Source organism: Rhinatrema bivittatum, chromosome 5, assembly GCF_901001135.1.
Source record: "Rhinatrema bivittatum chromosome 5, aRhiBiv1.1, whole genome shotgun sequence".
Classification (NCBI taxonomy): Eukaryota; Metazoa; Chordata; class Amphibia; order Gymnophiona; family Rhinatrematidae; genus Rhinatrema; species Rhinatrema bivittatum.
In genome coordinates this window covers 250,801,123-250,819,173 of record NC_042619.1, presented here as the reverse complement: position 1 = coordinate 250,819,173, position 18,051 = coordinate 250,801,123, and the positions used below count along the sequence as shown (strand labels likewise).

Genomic DNA, 18,051 nt, shown 5'->3' with positions numbered 1-18,051 from the left:
GTGCGAAATCGGGAGGAAGGGAGAAGGGACTGCCGTAGCAGGCCCGAGCCTTGCTACTTTTTCGTTTTTTGGGGGTTTTTTTGCTTCGGGAGGAGGGGACCGGACGGGCTGCAGGAGACCGGACTGGGGCTACACCGGAGACCGGAGGGGCTGGACCAGAGACCGGACGGGACCAGGGCGGGTAAGCAATGTTTTTTACACTACACTACCTCCTACTAGGGGGAGGCGGTAAACTAACACGTTAAGGCCGCGGCAAAACAGCGGGTTACTGAGGAGATAGTATCAGCGCCCGTTACAGTATTGGAGGGGAATAGCTAATTCCTTCATTATACAGCTTTTTCGTTCATTTACATGCCGGGTGCGGAAAGGGTTATGCGTCTATTTTAGGAAGCGCTAAGGACGCGTGAAACTGGAGACTGTATGGCTGGATGGCCTTACTCGTCTGTATTGTGCGCTCCCAGCACGTTACAGACGGGGAATCTTTAACTGCACGTTACTGGATCGACCTGAGTGTTCGGATGTGGAATTTAGCGCCCTGGATGGAGGCAGCGAGGTCATGGATTGAAAGCGTTCGGTCGGCTGGGGCTGCCGCTGCCCCCGCCCGCGACTGGAGGAAGTAACACAGCTCTCGGGCCGAGAGCGATAAAATCTGTTTGGAAAAGACAGCAGCGAGCCGTCCGTCAGGGGCCCGCGCGCCGGTGTCGCCCCCGCCCTCCGTAGGGGATGGATTGGCCCGGAACAGAGATGGAAAGTCTGACTGGGGAGCCGAAACTGCTTTCCTGGTCCTCTCTTTTTTTTTTTTCCTGTCCAGCCGCCAGCTAGGGGTGGCGTTAAACAGTAAACATTTGTGAACTTTAGTTAGTTACAATGAGGACTGGGTTAAATATTTATCTTGGCCGTAGGGACAGAGTTCAGTGGAAGAGTAAAGCGAGGGAGCGAGGGAGCGAGGCAGCTTGCACGGGGGGCGCAGGCGATCGGGGCTGCAGCTGGCGGGAGGCCCTCAGGTGAGTTGGTGGGCGCGCAGCTTGAGGCTCTGCCTTTCGAGGCGGGAGGTGAGCGAGCAGGGCCCCCTGAAGTTCTGCCTCGGGGCGGCAAGCGCGCGGCATCCAAGTCACGCGCGCATTTAAAGGGCTAGGCACACGCGCCACGCCGAAAGACACGTGAGGTCCGATCCCATCCACCGGCTTTTGGAGAACTTGGACTGGACTTTGTCATCCAAAATAGGCTGGACGTGGAATGGACGCAGAATGGAGCAATCAGGGGCTTTGCTCTATTTTACAAAAAAAAAAAAAGACCAAACATGGCCAGTCACATTGTTTTGGTTTGCATTTATATCGAAGCGGGACTAGGGAACATGGAGGGACTGATCGTGCTGGAGAACGAAGCTCCCTCGTGTCCGCCTGCACAGGGGCGATGCAAGAAGGGGCAGGGCTGGTGAGAGAGGCTGGAGTCCGAAGCCCCCTCTGTATTGCATATCAGATCGAGAGAGCTTTCTTTGCATGCTCATTCTACGCCACTGCCAGATCAATACATAGAATGATTAAAAGGAAAAAAAAAAACAACAACAAAATAACAGTAAAATAGTTACACGTTACGGAAAGTATAATAACAAGGACCAGCATAGAAACAGTGCAGGCAAGAAGAGCAGGGCTGGGATAAGAGAGGAACTGCTAGTGCTGGAGACTGAAGGCCCTCTGTATATCCCCAGCACAGGGTCAGAGCAGGGTGGGGCGTGGGAGAGGGACTGACCGTGCTGGAGATGGAAACCACGCTGTATGCACCCAGCACAGGGTCAGGGCAGGCAGGAGCAGTGCTGGGATGGGGAAGGACTTGATATTATTAGTGCTTAAGTTCAAGGAGAGAGCAGCCAGGAGCAGGATCAGCTACAGGGGAGGGACTGACCATGTTGGAGACTGAAGCTCCTCTGTAAACCTCCCTCATAAGGATAATGCAGATAGGGACTGACAGTGCTGAAGAACTGAAGCCCCTCTGTTTACCACCAGTACAAGTAATACTGCAGGCAGGAGTAGGGCTGGGGGCACTGACTGCCCTGTATGGAGTCCTAGGTAAGACTGTGAATAGCTAGGAACCTTCGTTTTCAGTTTTTATTGATTTTTTTTTTTCTGGGAATTTAGCAGTCTTACCACAACAAGAACAAAAATTATATTTACCCATGAAAATGATGAGTCATTTATTTTCACTGATTTCTCCTGATAAATTCCTGGAAAATAAAATTAAAACTGAAAATGAAGGTCCCTATGAATAGCGGTGGCAGGGAGCAGTGACAGGTGGTGAGTACGCAATCAGACCAATGCAATACCACCACGCTAAAAATTGGACGCACTTTTTTTTTAAATGTGCGCACAATCACCTCTCCTGGGAGTTCAATGCAATAGGCAAATGAGCTGCTGTGCTAAAAAGGATGTGCTAGGGATAAATTGTGCGTCCTTGGCGCATCCATGGCATCCAGCACCCAGGGGATGTGGCTGTGCACAGGTTAGGGAAACGGATGCTTGTAAATTGAGCATCTCTTTAAGACTTTTTTTTTTTTTTTTTTGCGCTGCTTCTGTGGTTCCTCCTGCTTATTATTGCAACAGTATTAAGCTGGAGGAACCACAGAAAAGCAGTATTTTCCCCTTGGGACTTGCATGGCCTGGGACTCCTAAAAACTTAACGTCAACTCTGGAGCTGGTGTTAATTTTTGAGCGTACAAACATGTATGGCCAGCGCCCGGTAACTTTTTTTTACATTGGGCGGACTAACTAATAGCCTCATCAACATGCATTTACATGTGATGAGCACTACTAGCTATGGGGTAGATTTTAAAAGCCCTGCGTGCGTAAATCCTGCCGGATTTACGCACGCAGGGCACTCACATGTCTATTTTGCATAGGCCGCCGGCGCGCGCAAAGCCCCAGGACGCGCGTAAGTCCCGGGGCTTTGTAGAAGGGGTGGGAGGGGGCGTATCCAGGGGCATGTCAGCTGGCCGGGGGGGGGGGGGTCAGGAGGGCGTGGCAACAGTTCAGGGGCGGGCCGGGAGGGCGGGCCCGAGTCCCCTGGCACTGCGGCCTGTGCCGGGGGATGGCGAGGCGGCGCGCGCAAATCCGGCGTACTTTTTTCAGATCTACCCCTATGTGTGCTGGTTTGGACACATGTTTTTGATGCATCAGGCGTAAGTCTAGCACGCCCAAAACGCGCCTCCGACCGTGCGTTCAGCGGTGCGCTGATCATAGCGCCCGATATTGCGTTGGCCTGACGGTGGGTGCAGGTAAGATTGGGGACCTGTCACTGTGCCTGGGGGCGGTCGCTGCTCTTCCCACAAGCTGCAGGAAAGCCATGAGGGTATGGGACGTTCTGCACGCTGAGATGATATGGGAATAGGAAATGGGATTCCAGTGTTCCATAAACTGTTCCCAGCTGGTGGCTGCTCTGGCTGCTCTCCTCTCCGGCACTGGGCAGGAGAAGGACTGTCCCTTTTTTTGGGTCGGTGATGAAGCTGGCTCGGGATGCTGAGCTGGAAACCTCTTGCATTCCATTTCGTATGTCGTCATGGTCTCTTTTTCTCCCACACAATTGTCTGACTACAGCAATGAAGAAGAGACAAACATAAAAGTTATTCCTCTGTATTGAATGAAAGACAGTCCTGGGTGGACTATAAATTAGTTAAGTAAATACAAACCTTTAATTTCCCTCTCCCTAATTCCCTCCAGAAGGGCTTCAGGCAGCTGTAACCCTAAACCATCTATGGGGTGAGGTACTGCCCCTCCCTTTTGAATTAGCTCTGGGTCATATGGTAAAGCAATAATCTTTCTATTGTTTCATGTGAAAAAGTCTCTTGCCCTCCCCCCTCCCTCCAGCCTTTTCTTTTCCCACTGTTTTTTTTTTTTTTTTTTACCCCCTTGCTCTTTTTCCTTCCTGGAAGACATTTTTTACTCCTACACCTTGGAAATGTCAGAACCTTTCAAGATCACAGAAGATTTCCTGTTTGCCATGCAGGAGGTGTGGGGTAAGGGGGTTGGGACCCCCCCTTGCTTCCTAGCCATATTCCGGCTTCCCCAAGCCCCCTCAGGAAAGTGTGCGTTCTGGCTGCAGTCCTCCGCCCACAAGTTGATTTCTCTCATTCCCTTCCTCACTCCGTGGCCTCCCCCTTTGGGAGAGAGGCAGTAATTCAGAATTAAACATTTCTGAGATCTGAGGAGCAGCTGTATCTTTTTCTTCACTGTCTCTTGGTGGTAGAGAGCAGGAAATGCCCTGACCTGGGTTTCTATAGAAGGGATATTATCAGACAATATTCTGATTATGGGAATCCTTCAGAACAGGGGGCTCTCAGTTCAGTGCTCCAGACCCTCTCAGCCAGTCAGTTTTTCAGCATCTCCATAATGAATATGCATGAGATACATTTCCATGCACTGCCTCCATTGTATATTCACTATTCATAGTAGATAACCTGCTCCCAGGACTGAGTTAACATTGCTTTAGGAGGAGGATCTTTATCAGTGACCAGGGTATTATCAGGCAGGGAATGTCCTGAGCTGAGGATCCTCCCCAAACCTTTCAAGAAAAGGGCCACATAGGACATTTCAAGAGGGCTGGGGGAGGGGCAGCATATCTGGTCCTGTGGATGATTTGAAATGCTGAGAAAGGAAAAGACAGGGTTCCCCAGAATGTGTCAGAATGCCAGTAACAAAGGGGATGGAAGAGCTCCCCTATGAGGAAAGGCTAAAGAGGTTAGGTCTGTTCAGCTTGGAGAAGAGACGGCTGAGGGGGGATATGATAGAGGTTATAAAATAACGAGTGGGTTGGAACGAGTAAACAGTAATCAGTTGTTTACTTTTTTGAAAAGTACAAAGAACAGGGACACACAATGAAGTTACTGGGTAATAAATTTAAAACTAATAAGAGAAAATATGTTTTTACTCAACACATTAATTAAGCTCTGGAGTTCATTGCCAGAGGATGTGGTGAAAGCTGTTAGTATAGCTGCAGTTTAAAAATATGTTTGGACAAGTTCCTGGAGGAAAAGTCCATTAACCGTTATTGAGGTAGAGTTGCAGAAATCCACTGTTTATTCTTGGGATAAGCAGCTTGCTACCCCTTGGGATCCTGCCAGGTACTTGTGACTTGGATTGGCCACTGTTGGAAACAGGATGCTGGGCTTGATGGACCCTTGGTCTGACCCAGTATGGCATCTTCTTATGTTTGTAGAGTTCTCGGAAGTTGACAACCTTACTGTACCCCCTAAGAATCCTCCTCCCTGCCTTCCCCTTCATCTGCCCTCCTCTGAGATAGTGTGCGTGTGTGTTTGGTACACTCCCTCCTCCACCTCTCTCATTCACTCCCCCCCCCCCCTCTTTTTCTTGTGCTGGCAGAGCCTGGCATCCCTAGCCGTGGCACTCTTCACCGGCACAGGTGCAGCTGGATCTTCTCCCATGGGCAGGGCCTCTCTGCCAGTGGCAGTGTTCACCAGTTTGGGTGCAGTCCGGTCTTCTCATGCTGGCAGGGCCTGGACAACTCTGTGAGGCTTTCTGCTGCCACCGGGCATGTAAAAAAAAATAAAAAATAAAAGTCTCCATGGACAGAGCCAACCATAAAAAAGAGAAGCACGGAGAGCCGGAAAAACAAGCTGTCCGGGCTGGGTCTGGCTTGCAGGCTGTAGTTTGGGGACCCCTGCATCAGGAGGAAGAAGCTTATCGGCGACCTGGGTGGGCAGGGAATGTCCTCATGGGAGGATCTTCTTCTAGGGGGAGGATCTCTTATCAGTAGCCAGGGATTAGCAAGCAGGGAATGCCGAAGATGTTAGTCCCCTATTATTAGTTTTGTTAACTCACACTCTCTGGACTCTCTCCAAATACTTTAATCTTTGCTCTGTTTTGTTAACCCTTTGCAACGCACATGCTGGATGTTGGAAACTTCTCTGTGCCTGGCTTTGTGCCACACACAGGGCCGTACCTGTTTCAATTGCACTTTGCTGGATTTGAGGGATGGTTGCTTTTGGATATTGTACTAGCGTCTGTTGGACTTCTAAAACCCAATCTCTGAAGATGCTTTCATGCTTTGACTTCCGGGCCTTGGTAGGTCTGAGGGTGGAACCTGACAGCTGTGTCTCTGGACTCCTGGACTGGCCTTAGTTAGGATGCAGCATGAGGCCAAGAACTGAGTCACTGTTGGTAGCTGTCTTTCATCCTCTAGGTCTCAGTCTTGCTTCTCTCTTGGACAGGAACACCTCGCTGTCTCCCATAAGCTTACTGCAGCCAGCTGCTTTCCAGTAGGCTTCTCATTCTCTTTGGCGAGCATAAAGATAGGTGAAAGTATTTGTGCGTGGCATGTTCACGTCTTTCTATTTCTGTGTTTACATGCATGTAGTACCCCAGCTCGTACCCTCCGTTCATCTCAGAAAGGTTATCAGGTTAGAGCCTCTTTCAGCTGCAGTTTGGAACACCTTACCCATTGATATCTGGACTGAGTCGAACTAGCTAAAGTTGAGGAAGGCAGCTAAGTCTTGGCCTTTTACCCAGGCGTTTACTGATCCCTAGGACGGTCCATCTCGTTGATGCCTTGATTATGTTTTATTAGCCAGTCATGTTTAATATTATCTATATTGTGCTATTTGTCTTATTTGTTTTTTTTTTTCAATATTGTTTCTTGTTTTATTCTGAATGTTTGTGTTTATGATGGTTTATTCATTTATTATGTATGGTATACATTTTTTTTTTGTGAACCGCTTGGTTAACCTATTTTGACGGGCAGTATATTAACTTTAAGTAATGAAATGAAAATTAAAATATTAGGCGCCCTAAACGAACCTTACAGCCTTGTGCTGCCCCATCCTCCACCATCATACCCTCCCCAAAATAAATCAAATATCTATAAAAATAGATTTTACATGAAAATTTATATTCAAAGTACAGTCTGCTGAAGTAAAAATATTACTTACAACATGAATATTATTTTTACATGCACTGCTTTGATGCCAACCAAAAAACCCTGTGAAAAAGACACTTGGAACCCATATGGCATTAAGTGTTGCAACACATGTTGGGTGTGAGCTTGGCCCTCAGAAAGCCATGAGTAAAATGAATTTCAATTACAATTTAGTAAACCTCCCATTCCAAAACAGCGCTAATTGCCAGCACTCAAATAGTAACAACCTATGAAAAGGCAGCACTGCAAATATCCCAGGCCCTAAAACACCAATACACTTCCTATTAGGAAATCAGAGCAAACCAGGCTACTATAGATCCCTACACAGAAATGACACATCATCAGAATTCCTCATCATGGCCACATATGTACAGCAGACACACCCTCACCAAATGCAGAATAAGGAGACCAAAATGTATAAATAAAAATGTCTAAAAACTGAACTGAAAACACAAGAAGCCAGACCCTATATGCAATGCAACAATGGAAAAACAGAAATGTTACAATTTGTACTAAAAAAATTAAAAAATATAAATCAATAATAGTAAAACTTTACTAATAAAAAGAAAAAATATTTGAATAACACCTGACAAATAGAATAACATTCAATAATTAAAAACTCATATAAAAATGTACCAAATGCCAATAAAATATTTCAAAACAGCAGACACCTCAAATAATACCCAATAATAAAAACTAATATGGATTTTAAAAAGTTCTCCCACTGTCCATACCTGGGAACGTTTGATTTCCAGATGCCCTGAGAATGTTGTGGATTAGTGGGGGGAGGGGGGGTTATTACACATAAACTTAACTTTCTTCTCTCTCTCATATACAAATACTCAATCACACACAGAGACACACACTCTCTCTCTCTCTCTCTCATATATAGACACACACAGACACAGCCTCTCACATGCAGACACACAATCTGTCACATACATACACAGATACAGCCTCTCTCTCATGTATATTTATATAACCCTTTGTTCTGGATTGTCAGACTCCAAGGGCACAGAAACAAATTTATAACTGGGGCTATTTTCACACTTCTCATTCCTATTTCTTTGATCCCCAAGGTGTGATTCCTTTCTAGGGGGGGTGAAGGCAGATCTTCTTGGCCTAGGCAGGACTCGCTGATGGGGGTTCCAATTAAAGTTTACTGTAATTCCTCTTAAAAGACTCAACAGATGCAAAACATAAAGTGTCAAGTTACTTGCAGTGTCCCCAGATTTATATACGCCAGGATCTGAATGCTCTCTAACCCTGTGGATGGTCCCTGCAGAGGCAGGGTCTTCATACCGACTTATCCTGCAGGGCGTGGAATGATCAGGGTCCCAAGGTGGCTGGGGTATCCTGACTTGGACCGGATCCCTTCCCACAGTGCCTGAGGGCCACGTCGAGTCCCAAACTTCACCTGGCAGTGTCCTGGGTCCCAAGCTGGAAACGCCATTTGGGAGTCTCCAAATGGTTTTTTTGCCTCCCTTGATGTTCCTCTTCAGCAGATAGATTCTGGCCTCCCTACACTGGAAGCAGTCTCTAGTTCAGGGAAAAGAAGAAGGGGGCAGAAAAATTCATCCTTTCCCAAAGGCTAAAAATTACAAAACTTGCAAAAACTTGACTCAGGATCTCTTCTCATAGCAGGGTGCTGCCACCTCCTCTTATGCTGGTCGAAAATGTGACCAGTCCCTCCTGACCACCCTGTGCAGGGGATACAGCCTGCCAGGAATGGAACAGGTAAATCATGTAGAAACCAGAAACCCCTCCCCCCTTACTAGCTCTCTTCCTTCCAGCCCTTTTTTAGGAACTGGCAAGGCATGTGCCTCTGTCTATGTCAGATTGGGAGCCTAACTCGCAGGCCGATACAGTAAAGCGCGGCCGCGGTTACCCCGTTTCTAACCCGCTCTGTATGCACAATTTGGACGCGAATGTCTAACCCGCGATTCAGTATCCGGTTTTACACGCCCTTACCGCTTCTTGAGATCGACGCGTATCCCTTTCCGCCCGCGGCATGTATATGATATGTTAATGACTGGATTAGCTATTCCCTCCCATACAGTAACATGCGCCCAGATTATCGCCTTTTTAACCAGCTATTTTGCCGCGTCTTTAACCTGCAAATTTACCGCCTACCCTGACCCTGGCGTTAGTGTGGTGAACTTAGCCGCCCAGTCCCAAATCAACCCAATCGAAAAAAATGCTTCTCACACAAGGGGGAAAAATTATTAGAAAAAATAAAGCAAGGCGCAGGGCGGAAATCATTTTCCGCCTCCTTCGGACGGACAAGAGAGAGACGAAATTTCACAGGCAAACTTTCTCCCAGCCCCCGCTCGCCTGCCCTGGCCGCGGCCACGCAAGCCCCCAGCAGCAGCAGCAGAAGGGCATCCATGGGTGCCGGTCTCCCGTGCGGGCGCGCTGACTGCTCCGGAGCAGCCCCAGTCCTCTCTCCCCTCCTCCCGAGGCGTGCACCGCGGCTCCCCTGCCTTCCGGGGGCAGCCAGCGGTGAGAGCGGCTTCAGCAGCCCCGGGGCGGATCGGGCGCTCCCCATGCGAGGCGGTTTCCAGCAGTCCATGTGCCTGTACGCCCAATTTGGGCGCTCAAGGCAGCAGGCGCATGAACGCGTGCCGTGACCTGAGCGCCCGGCTGGACGTCCGAGGTCACGGCGCGCGTTCATGTGCCTGCTGCCTTGAGCGCCTAAATTGGGCGTACAGGCTTGCGTTCATGCACCTTCGCCGGCAGGGGGGTGAGTGCCTCGGGAGGAGGGGAGAGAGGACTGGGACTGCTCCGGAGCTGTCAGCGCGCCCGCACGGGAGACCGGCACCCATGGACGCCCTTCTGCTGCTGCTGCTGGGGGCTTGCGTGGCCGCGGCCAGGGCAGGTGAGCGGGGGCTGGGGAAAGTGTGCCCGTGAAATTTCGTCTCTCTCTTGCCCATGCGAAGGAGGCGGAAAATCGGAGTTGCGCGCACAGGTGCTTTGTTGCGCTCCCTGCCGCCGATCGCCGGCTGCTGGGGTTTGCTGGCGCCGGACGCTCGAGGCAGCGGGGTCTGTAGGAGAGCCATCCACTTTCCTGGTGAAATGTCATTTGAAATGGCAGGTACCAGCGCACCCAGGATACTGTATAGGCGTTGTATAGCGCTCTATACAGTAAAATGGATTGCGCACGCCTACCGCTTCATGGACGCGCTTTGGACGCGGCTTGCATTTGCGTCTCATTTGAATACTGTATCGAGCGGTATGTGATCCGAACTGTGCGCGCGGCAAACGAGGGTGCGCCCGGCACTGCCGCACTCTTTCTTACGCGTCCTTACTGTATCGGCCTGTCTGGGTTGGCAACTTTTCTATGGAGCAGGACCGGACACTTGGGGGCCGTGGGGGAGGCCGGCCGCAGCCACGCACACCCGGCCTCCCTTTTTTTTCCCTTTTAAATCAAGCGTTGATTTTTTCCTAGGCAGATTCTTCCTGGCTGTCTTTGGGGCTCAGTTCGACTCTCTTCTTCCTCTGCGACTCCCAGGAGGTCAGCACAGCTGTAGGAGAGGCAGAGGGGGAGGAGAGTCAAACCCAGCCCCGAAAACAGGCAGGTGATGGGAGCGCTGCCAGGCTGCCGCCTCTGATTGACCCCTGGCCTTGCCTGACCGGGTTATACAGTATATACACTGTACAATAGGCTGCAAAACCGGGCTGTCCAGTCGAAAACCCAGGCAGTTGGCCACCCTGAATCTCACACACTGAAACATGCTCAGTCTCACACTGCTTCTCTCACTCACTCACTCTTCCCCCTGCCCCCCCCCCCCCCCCCCCCCCCCACACACACACACACTCCCTCTGGAAGCACAAACAGTAGCAGCAGCTTCCTTCTTCAGTCCCCACCACTCTCCTTCATTATGCCTGAAGCTGACACAGACTGAGGGAGCCACTCTCTCCATGGGCAACGCTGCTGCTGCTGCTCCTCCTCCTGCTCAGATGTTTTCCCACTGCTTTAGTTCCTGACAGAGTGGCCCGCACACACAGCCTGGCTGCTCCGGCTCCTGATAGCTGTGGGGGCCTGCTGCTGCATCCTACTCCCACTCAGGCTGTGGCCTGCAGCACTGCTCCATTCCAGTTGACTACTGTGGCCCGCAGCTGTTTTCCAGCCAACAGCCACACTATCCTCCTGCACTGCTCCAGCTGGCTATGGCAGTCTCCTCCTTCTTGTCCCCCACAGGCCTGTGGGACACCTATTTCCTCTTCCTAGCCACAGGGGTTGAGAAGGAAGAAATGCCATAACTGTACCTACCAACCTCAGCACTGTGGGGCTCTGGCTGGATGCCTAATTGGCTTAGCGCTTCTGCTGGCCCTGCATGCATGTCTGTATATTTCTGTGTGTGTGTGTGTGCATGTTGTATATTTATGTCTGTGTGAAGAAGTCTGAAATCGTATGGATTTCTCTGATTAAAGTTGTACCTGTGAGGGATATGTGGGATTGCTGTCTTTTCTACAACCCTCAGGAGCTAGATTTGTGAGTCTGGCTGAAGCTTCATCTTTTAGTTAGTAAGAATCCCTTGCTTTAGCTTATCCTTTGTTGCCGCTTTTTGCTGCTGTTTCTGACAGCGACTTTATTGCACCTGCTAAAAAGGGATTTCTCTTGTCAGAAAGATGCATTGAGCAGAGAGAATTTATTCCTGTAGATGTAAATCTTGTTCGTTGCAGTTTCTTTGTTTACAAATCGGCACCTTTGAGACATTAATAGAGGAGCTGTGTCCTTTGTTCCCCTGACCAGGGAGAACCTCATTCCTTCTCCTCCCTACAGCTTTTTTTTTTTTTTCCTTACAAATGAATGCACATCTTGAAGTTGTGCTATTTGAAATACACCGTGTTCTGGTCAGTCACGTCATGAACTAAATACAGAATGAAACCACTTAGCCTTTCTGACATTAGGAAGGAGTCACAAAATAGAGATCCACAGGCACATTCATCTTCAAAGCAGTATTCACCATGTTTTCTGCGCCTGAAGTACAGAACAAGGATTCCCAGGCGCCCATGAGTTCAGAACTGATCTTACCATGCATTCTGCGCTAGTCACACAGCACGCATCTTGTCTTGGAAGTCTATAATGTTAGGCTGGGAGAGGGGGCTCGTTCAGTCTGTGCCAGCCTCAGACACACGGAGAGGACTCGCTCAGTCTGTACCACCCTCAGGCACAGGGAAGGGCTCTCTTGGTCTGTGCCAGCCTCAGGCACAGGGAAGGGCTCTCTTGGTCTGTGCCAGCCTCCGACATACGGCGAGGGGGGCTCGCTCAATCTGTGCCAGCCTCAGACACATGGAGAGGGGGACTCGCTCAGTCTGTACCACCCTCAGGCACAGGGAAGGAGGGTTCTCTTGGTCTGTGCCAGCCTCAGGCACAGGGAAGGGGGCTCTCTTGGTCTGTGCCAGCCTCTGACATACGGAGAGGGGGGCTCGCTCAGTCTGTGCCAGCCTCCGACATACGGAGAGGGGGACTCGCTCAGTCTGTACCACCCTCAGGCACAGGGAAGGAGGGTTCTCTTGGTCTGTGCCAGCCTCAAGACACACGGAGAGGGGGACTCCCTCGATCTGTGCCAGCCTCAGGCATAGTGAAGGGGGGCTCTGTTGGTCTGTGCCAACCTCAGGCATATGGAGATGGGGGCTCCCTCAGTCTGTGCCAGGGACACAGAGAGAGAAACTCTTTCAGTCTGTCAGCCCTTTTTATATAATCTTTAGTGAAATGTACTCTTCTGGTGTTAAAGCATCCCTACATTTATATATGTGTCTGAACACCGGTGTGTTGTATAGATGTATGAGTATACTGGTATTTCTTTGCATGCATTTGTTTGTTTTTGAAAATATTTGATATTTGCATCAACCTGCAAAAGAGTATTTGCAAAATCTGCAAAAGAGTTTATTTATTTATTTATTTATTTATTTATCGAGTTTTAATTACCGTCGTTCGGTTTCGCCATCACAACGGTTTACAAAGGATCGATTTCTACAATCATACATTTGTTAACATGGCTTTTAGTCATTCTAGTATATATTCTTTCATAGAGTCATTCTGGTATAGTCTGGTATAATCTGGTAAAGTCGTTTAAGTATAGTGTCATTAGGAGTTTTGGTAGGCTTTTGTAAACATCCAAGTTTTTAGCTCTTTTTTTAAGGTTTTTAAATTTTGTTGTGTTCTCAGGTCCATTGGGAGGAGTTCCAAAGTTCAGGGCTTCCTAGGGATATGGCTCTCTTCTGAATTGAGATGAGTTTGTGACGGGTTGGTGGGATTATTAGTAGGCCTTTGTTCACTGATCGGAGATTTCTATTTGGTGAGTGGAGTTTTATGGATGCGCTGAGCCAATTTGTTTGTTTTTGATTATTATTTTGTGAATTATGGATAGTATTTTGTAGTCAATCCTGTATTTTATTGGAAGCCAGTGTAGTGAAATTAGGGTTGGAGTAAAATGATTGAATTTTCTTGTTCCTGTGAGTATTCTGGCGGCTGTATTTTGTAGGATTTGGAGAGGTCGGATGGTGGTAAGTTGAACAGCAGAGAGTTGCAGTAATCCAGGTTGGAGAAGATGAATAGTTGGAGTACTGTTCTGAAATCATTGGGTGACAGGAATGGTTTTAGGTGTCGTAGTATTAGGAGTTTGTGATATCCATCTTTGATTTTTGCGGAGATGTGGTTCTTGAAGGATAGTTCCTTGACAATTATGACTCCAAGTCATAGTTTCTGCACAGTGCACACAAACCAAGGTTATGCTTATGCTCCTAAAATGTTTTTGTGCATTAATCATGGTTTGTAGGGATGTGCAAAGAAAACATTTTTGTTTTCATTATTTGGTTCATTTTCTGGAAGTTTTTTTCCACAAATTTCTGTTCGTGGATTATTTGATTCGTTTTAATTTGTGAGAAAAAAACGAATCAAACAATAAAAAAAAAAAAAAGCCAAAAAATGAAAACAAAGCCTCCCAGGCCTCCCACCCACAAAAATGCTGAGGCCAGGATCCCCCCTGAGCCCCACTTACCCGTCTGGAGAGGCTCTTCGGGCTTTGGCCTAGGCTCAGGACGAAGCCTCAGCCTTGCGTAGGCTGAGGATGCAGCAGCCTGCCACACCTCGGCCTACTCAAGGCTGAGGCTTTGGCCTAGGCCCTAGGGGGATTCGGCCTGGCATTGGGCCTGAGTTCAGATCCCGGCCTAGGCCGAGGCCCCAGGGTTGGGACCCGTCCTCTGGGTCGGGTTGGAGTGACAGGCCTGGGTCTGGGCTGAGGCCCTGGCACTGGGACTTGTCCTCCAGGTCGGGTCATGGCGTCAGGCCCAGGCCTCGGGACCTGGCCTTTGACGGAACCCAGTGGATCAGGTAAGTTCTTTTTTTTTATTATTTTATTTTAGGGGGCCTTGGCCGAGCTCCTATCATCGCAGTTGGGCCTAGGCCGCAGTCCCTGCTTTGGGCTTTGGCCTATGCCCAAACGCGATGCCGGCCTTGCCTAGGGCATAGGCCATGGCCCCTATTTTGGGCATCATCCTGTGCCCTAAGTGAGGCCCTGGGTTCGGGCCTAGAACTGGGCCTGATTCCTTTTTTTTTTTAAATGAAACGAACTAACCTTATTCATCGCGTTTTGCAGTTTTGTTTTAAACAAATGCACATCCCTAATGGTTTGAGTGCTTTAAACATGATTTATGTACAATATTCTTTTTTATTTGTACACATTTTTAGGTTTTATGCTTTTTTTTAATCCCAGGGTATGTGCATATTAGTTTACTGCACTGGGAATTAACTTTTTTTTTTTAGTAAACTTGTTAATAAAATGCGCTCCGGACCCAATATTAGCACTGCTTTTGCAAAGAAACCAGCTGCTAACCTATTTGAAGACCTCCTTACTCACCTTTGACCGACCCCAGGGGAGAAATGTTCTCATTGCTTCTCTTGCTCCTCACTAGGACAGGGGTGAGGACATTTTTTGAGCTGCAGCCTCCCTTCCATTCATGCAATTGGTTAGGGCTCCCCCTAGATGAGTTACTATAAATGTGTGTATACAGGCTTCTCTCACACACACGTGAAGGCTATTCACCAGGCAGCCACACTGCCAATTAGTGGCACAAAGCCCCTATTTTGTTTCTTTTCAAGTTTTTGAAAGGAGAAAGCTCACACATACACGGGCACATAGAAGCAGACACTCCGTACCCAGACAGACAAAGAGAGAAACGGATAGCTCATACCCAGACCGATACAGAGCAAAACAGACACCCAGACAAACACAGACAGACATAGTTACCCCACACCCAGACAGAAACAGAGAGACAGATACCCCAAACCCAGACACCCACCGAGAGACATAAACCCTAAACACAGACAGGCACAGAGACACAAGACATACCACCCCCCGGACAGAAAAACACAAACAGACACAGAGAGAGGTATAGATACTATATACCCAGATGGACAAACACAGGCAGATTCACTCCATCCAGACATTGAGAGAGACACAAGCAGACAGAGCACATCACACACACAGACCAAAGTCCACCAAACAGAGAGACTTACACTTCACATTACCCTGAGACACACCAGCCACACGCACCACAATAGTAAAGGCTGTCAAATTTTTCAATAAACCTCAGTCACTGCCAAAATTTTTAGGAGTTGAGAAATACTCCATCCTTTGCTGCCCAACTTCATTTTTGCTTTTTTAACGTTTTCATGAATTTTTAAATTTTTCTTTTGATTTTTGTATTTTTCTTAGTTTGCTCTTTTTTTATTTTCTCATGTTTTTTTTTATTTGTTTTTTTAACTTTTTTACCCTTTATGCCTTTATTCTCCCCTCCACCTCCTCATTATCTCTGGCCTCTTTGCCAATTCTTCTCCCCTATCTCACTTCTTTTCCTCTGGACAGGCCACAGCTGCAATCTCCCTCCCTCCCATTGTACCTGAAGACTGGAGGGTAGCTAATGTAACCCCAATATTTAAAAAGGGCTCCAGGGGCGATCCAGGAAACTACAGACCGGTTAGCCTGACTTCAGTGCCAGGAAAAATAGTGGAAAGTGTTCTAAACATCAAAATCACAGAACATATAGAAAGACATGGTTTAATGGAACAAAGTCAGCATGGCTTTACCCAGGGCAAGTCTTGCCTCACAAATCTGCTTCACTTTTTTGAAGGAGTTAATAAACATGTAGATAAAGGTAAACTGGTAGATGTAGTGTATTTGGATTTTCAGAAGGCGTTTGACAAAGTTCCTCATGAGAGGCTTCTAAGAAAAGTAAAAAGTCATGGGATAGGTGGCGATGTCCTTTCGTGGATTGGAAAATGGCTAAAAGACAGGAAACAGAGAGTAGGATTAAATGGACAATTTTCTCAGTGGAAGGGAGTAGGCAGTGGAGTGCCTCAGGGATCTGTATTGGGACCCTTCTTTTTCAATATATTTATAAATGATCTGGAAAGAAATATGACGAGTGAGGTAATCAAATTTGCAGATGATACAAAATTGTTCAGCGTAGTTAAATCACAAGCAGATTGTGATAAATTGCAGGAAGACCTTGTGAGATTGGAAAATTGGACATCGAAATGGCAGATGAAATTTAATGTGGATAAGTGCAAGGTGATGCATATAGGGAAAAATAATCCATGCTATAGTTACACAATGTTAGGTTTCATATTAGGAGCTACCATCCAAGAAAGAGATCTAGGCATCATAGTGATAACATATTGAAATCCTCGGCTCAGTGTGCTGCGGCAGTCAAAAAAGCAAACAGAATGTTGGGAATTATTAGAAAGGGAATGGTTAATAAAATGGAAAATGTCATAATGCCTCTGTATCGCTCCATGGTGAGACCGCACCTTGAATACTGTGTACAATTCTGGTCGCCGCATCTCAAAAAAGATATAATTTGATAAAGGGAATGGAAAAGCTCCCCTATGAGGAAAGACTAAAGAGGTTAGGACTTTTCAGCTTGGAGAAGAGACGGCTGAGGGGGGATATGATAGAGGTGTTTAAAATCATGAGAGGTCTAGAACGAGTAAATGTGAATCGGTTATTTACTCTTTCGGATAATAGAAAGACTAGGGGGTACTCCATGAAGTTAGCAAGTAGCACATTTAAAACTAATTGGAGAAAATTCTTTTTCACTCAATGCACAATTAAACTCTGGAATTTGTTGGCAGAGGATGTGGTTAGTGCAATTAGTGTAGCTGTGTTTAAAAAAGGATTGGATAAGTTCTTGGAGGAGAAGTCCATTACCTGCTGTTAATTGACTTAGAAAATAGCCACTGCAATTACTAGCAACAGTAACATGGGATAGACTTAGGTTTTGGGTACTTGCCAGGTTCTTATGGCCTGGATTGGCCACTGTTGGAGACAGGATCCTGGGCTTGATGGACCCTTGGTCTGACCCAGTAGGGCATGTTCTTATTTTCTTATGTACCTGAGAGTGGCAGCTCTTCCTGGGGTGTATTAGAGCACCACAGCGGTTGCTCCCATGTCCAGTTCTTCTGCAGAGTAAGCAGCTCTCCCGCCACAGCAAAAGCAGCTCTTCTCCTTGGCCCACTAAAAGAGATGCATGGTTAAAGCCATGGCATGCTTACAACGATAGCCTGAAGCTCTGGCAGATCCCCCCCCCCCCCCCCGAGCTTGTAGTACCTCCATGGCACTGAAATTCAATTTTTCTCTTCCCTGACTGGGCAGCCAATGTGCCCCACTCCAGGACTATTCAAGCACCCCAGCTGGCTCACCCCGGGCTAGGGGATTTGGAAAGCAAAATAAAGGGAATAACAAAATCAAACCCCTGGAACTTCCTCCTCACAGCAGTCCAGGAAAAGGGAGTGTTATGGAAATAAGTATCTGTTTGGGAGATAGACGTGTGGGAAAAGGCTCACAGAGCAGATCAGTGATGCGTCAGCCTAGGACCTAGCAAGGTTCTCTCCAGGCTGAGCCAGCATTTCATGTGGATATGTTGCAATCCTGCTCCCGCTGCAGGGCCTAGTGTATGTGCTGATGATGTCTTGGTCACACGCTACCCCTCAGTGGATAGGATTGTGATATCTCTCCCTAAAGTCTGGAAGGCAACAGTTTCCAGGGAACAGGGTTACAATGGGGTACAGCTTCAGACTGTCGGTCTGTCACACATGGTTTTCTTCTTGGGAGAGAAATTTGG

General features: G+C 47.9%; 1 protein-coding gene across 3 annotated transcripts in view; it reads left to right on the top strand.

Annotated features, from left to right (window-relative positions):
* The first annotated feature begins 909 nt into the window (after window positions 1–909).
* The window catches only part of SORBS3 (sorbin and SH3 domain containing 3), a 113,650-nt gene continuing 96,508 nt past the window's right edge, over window positions 910–18,051 (top strand). For all 3 annotated transcript variants that reach the window (XM_029603795.1, XM_029603794.1, XM_029603793.1), the window contains exon 1: window positions 910–1,004. The gene's annotated coding sequence lies outside the window, so the exon portion shown is untranslated. The remainder of the gene's footprint in view (window positions 1,005–18,051) is intronic.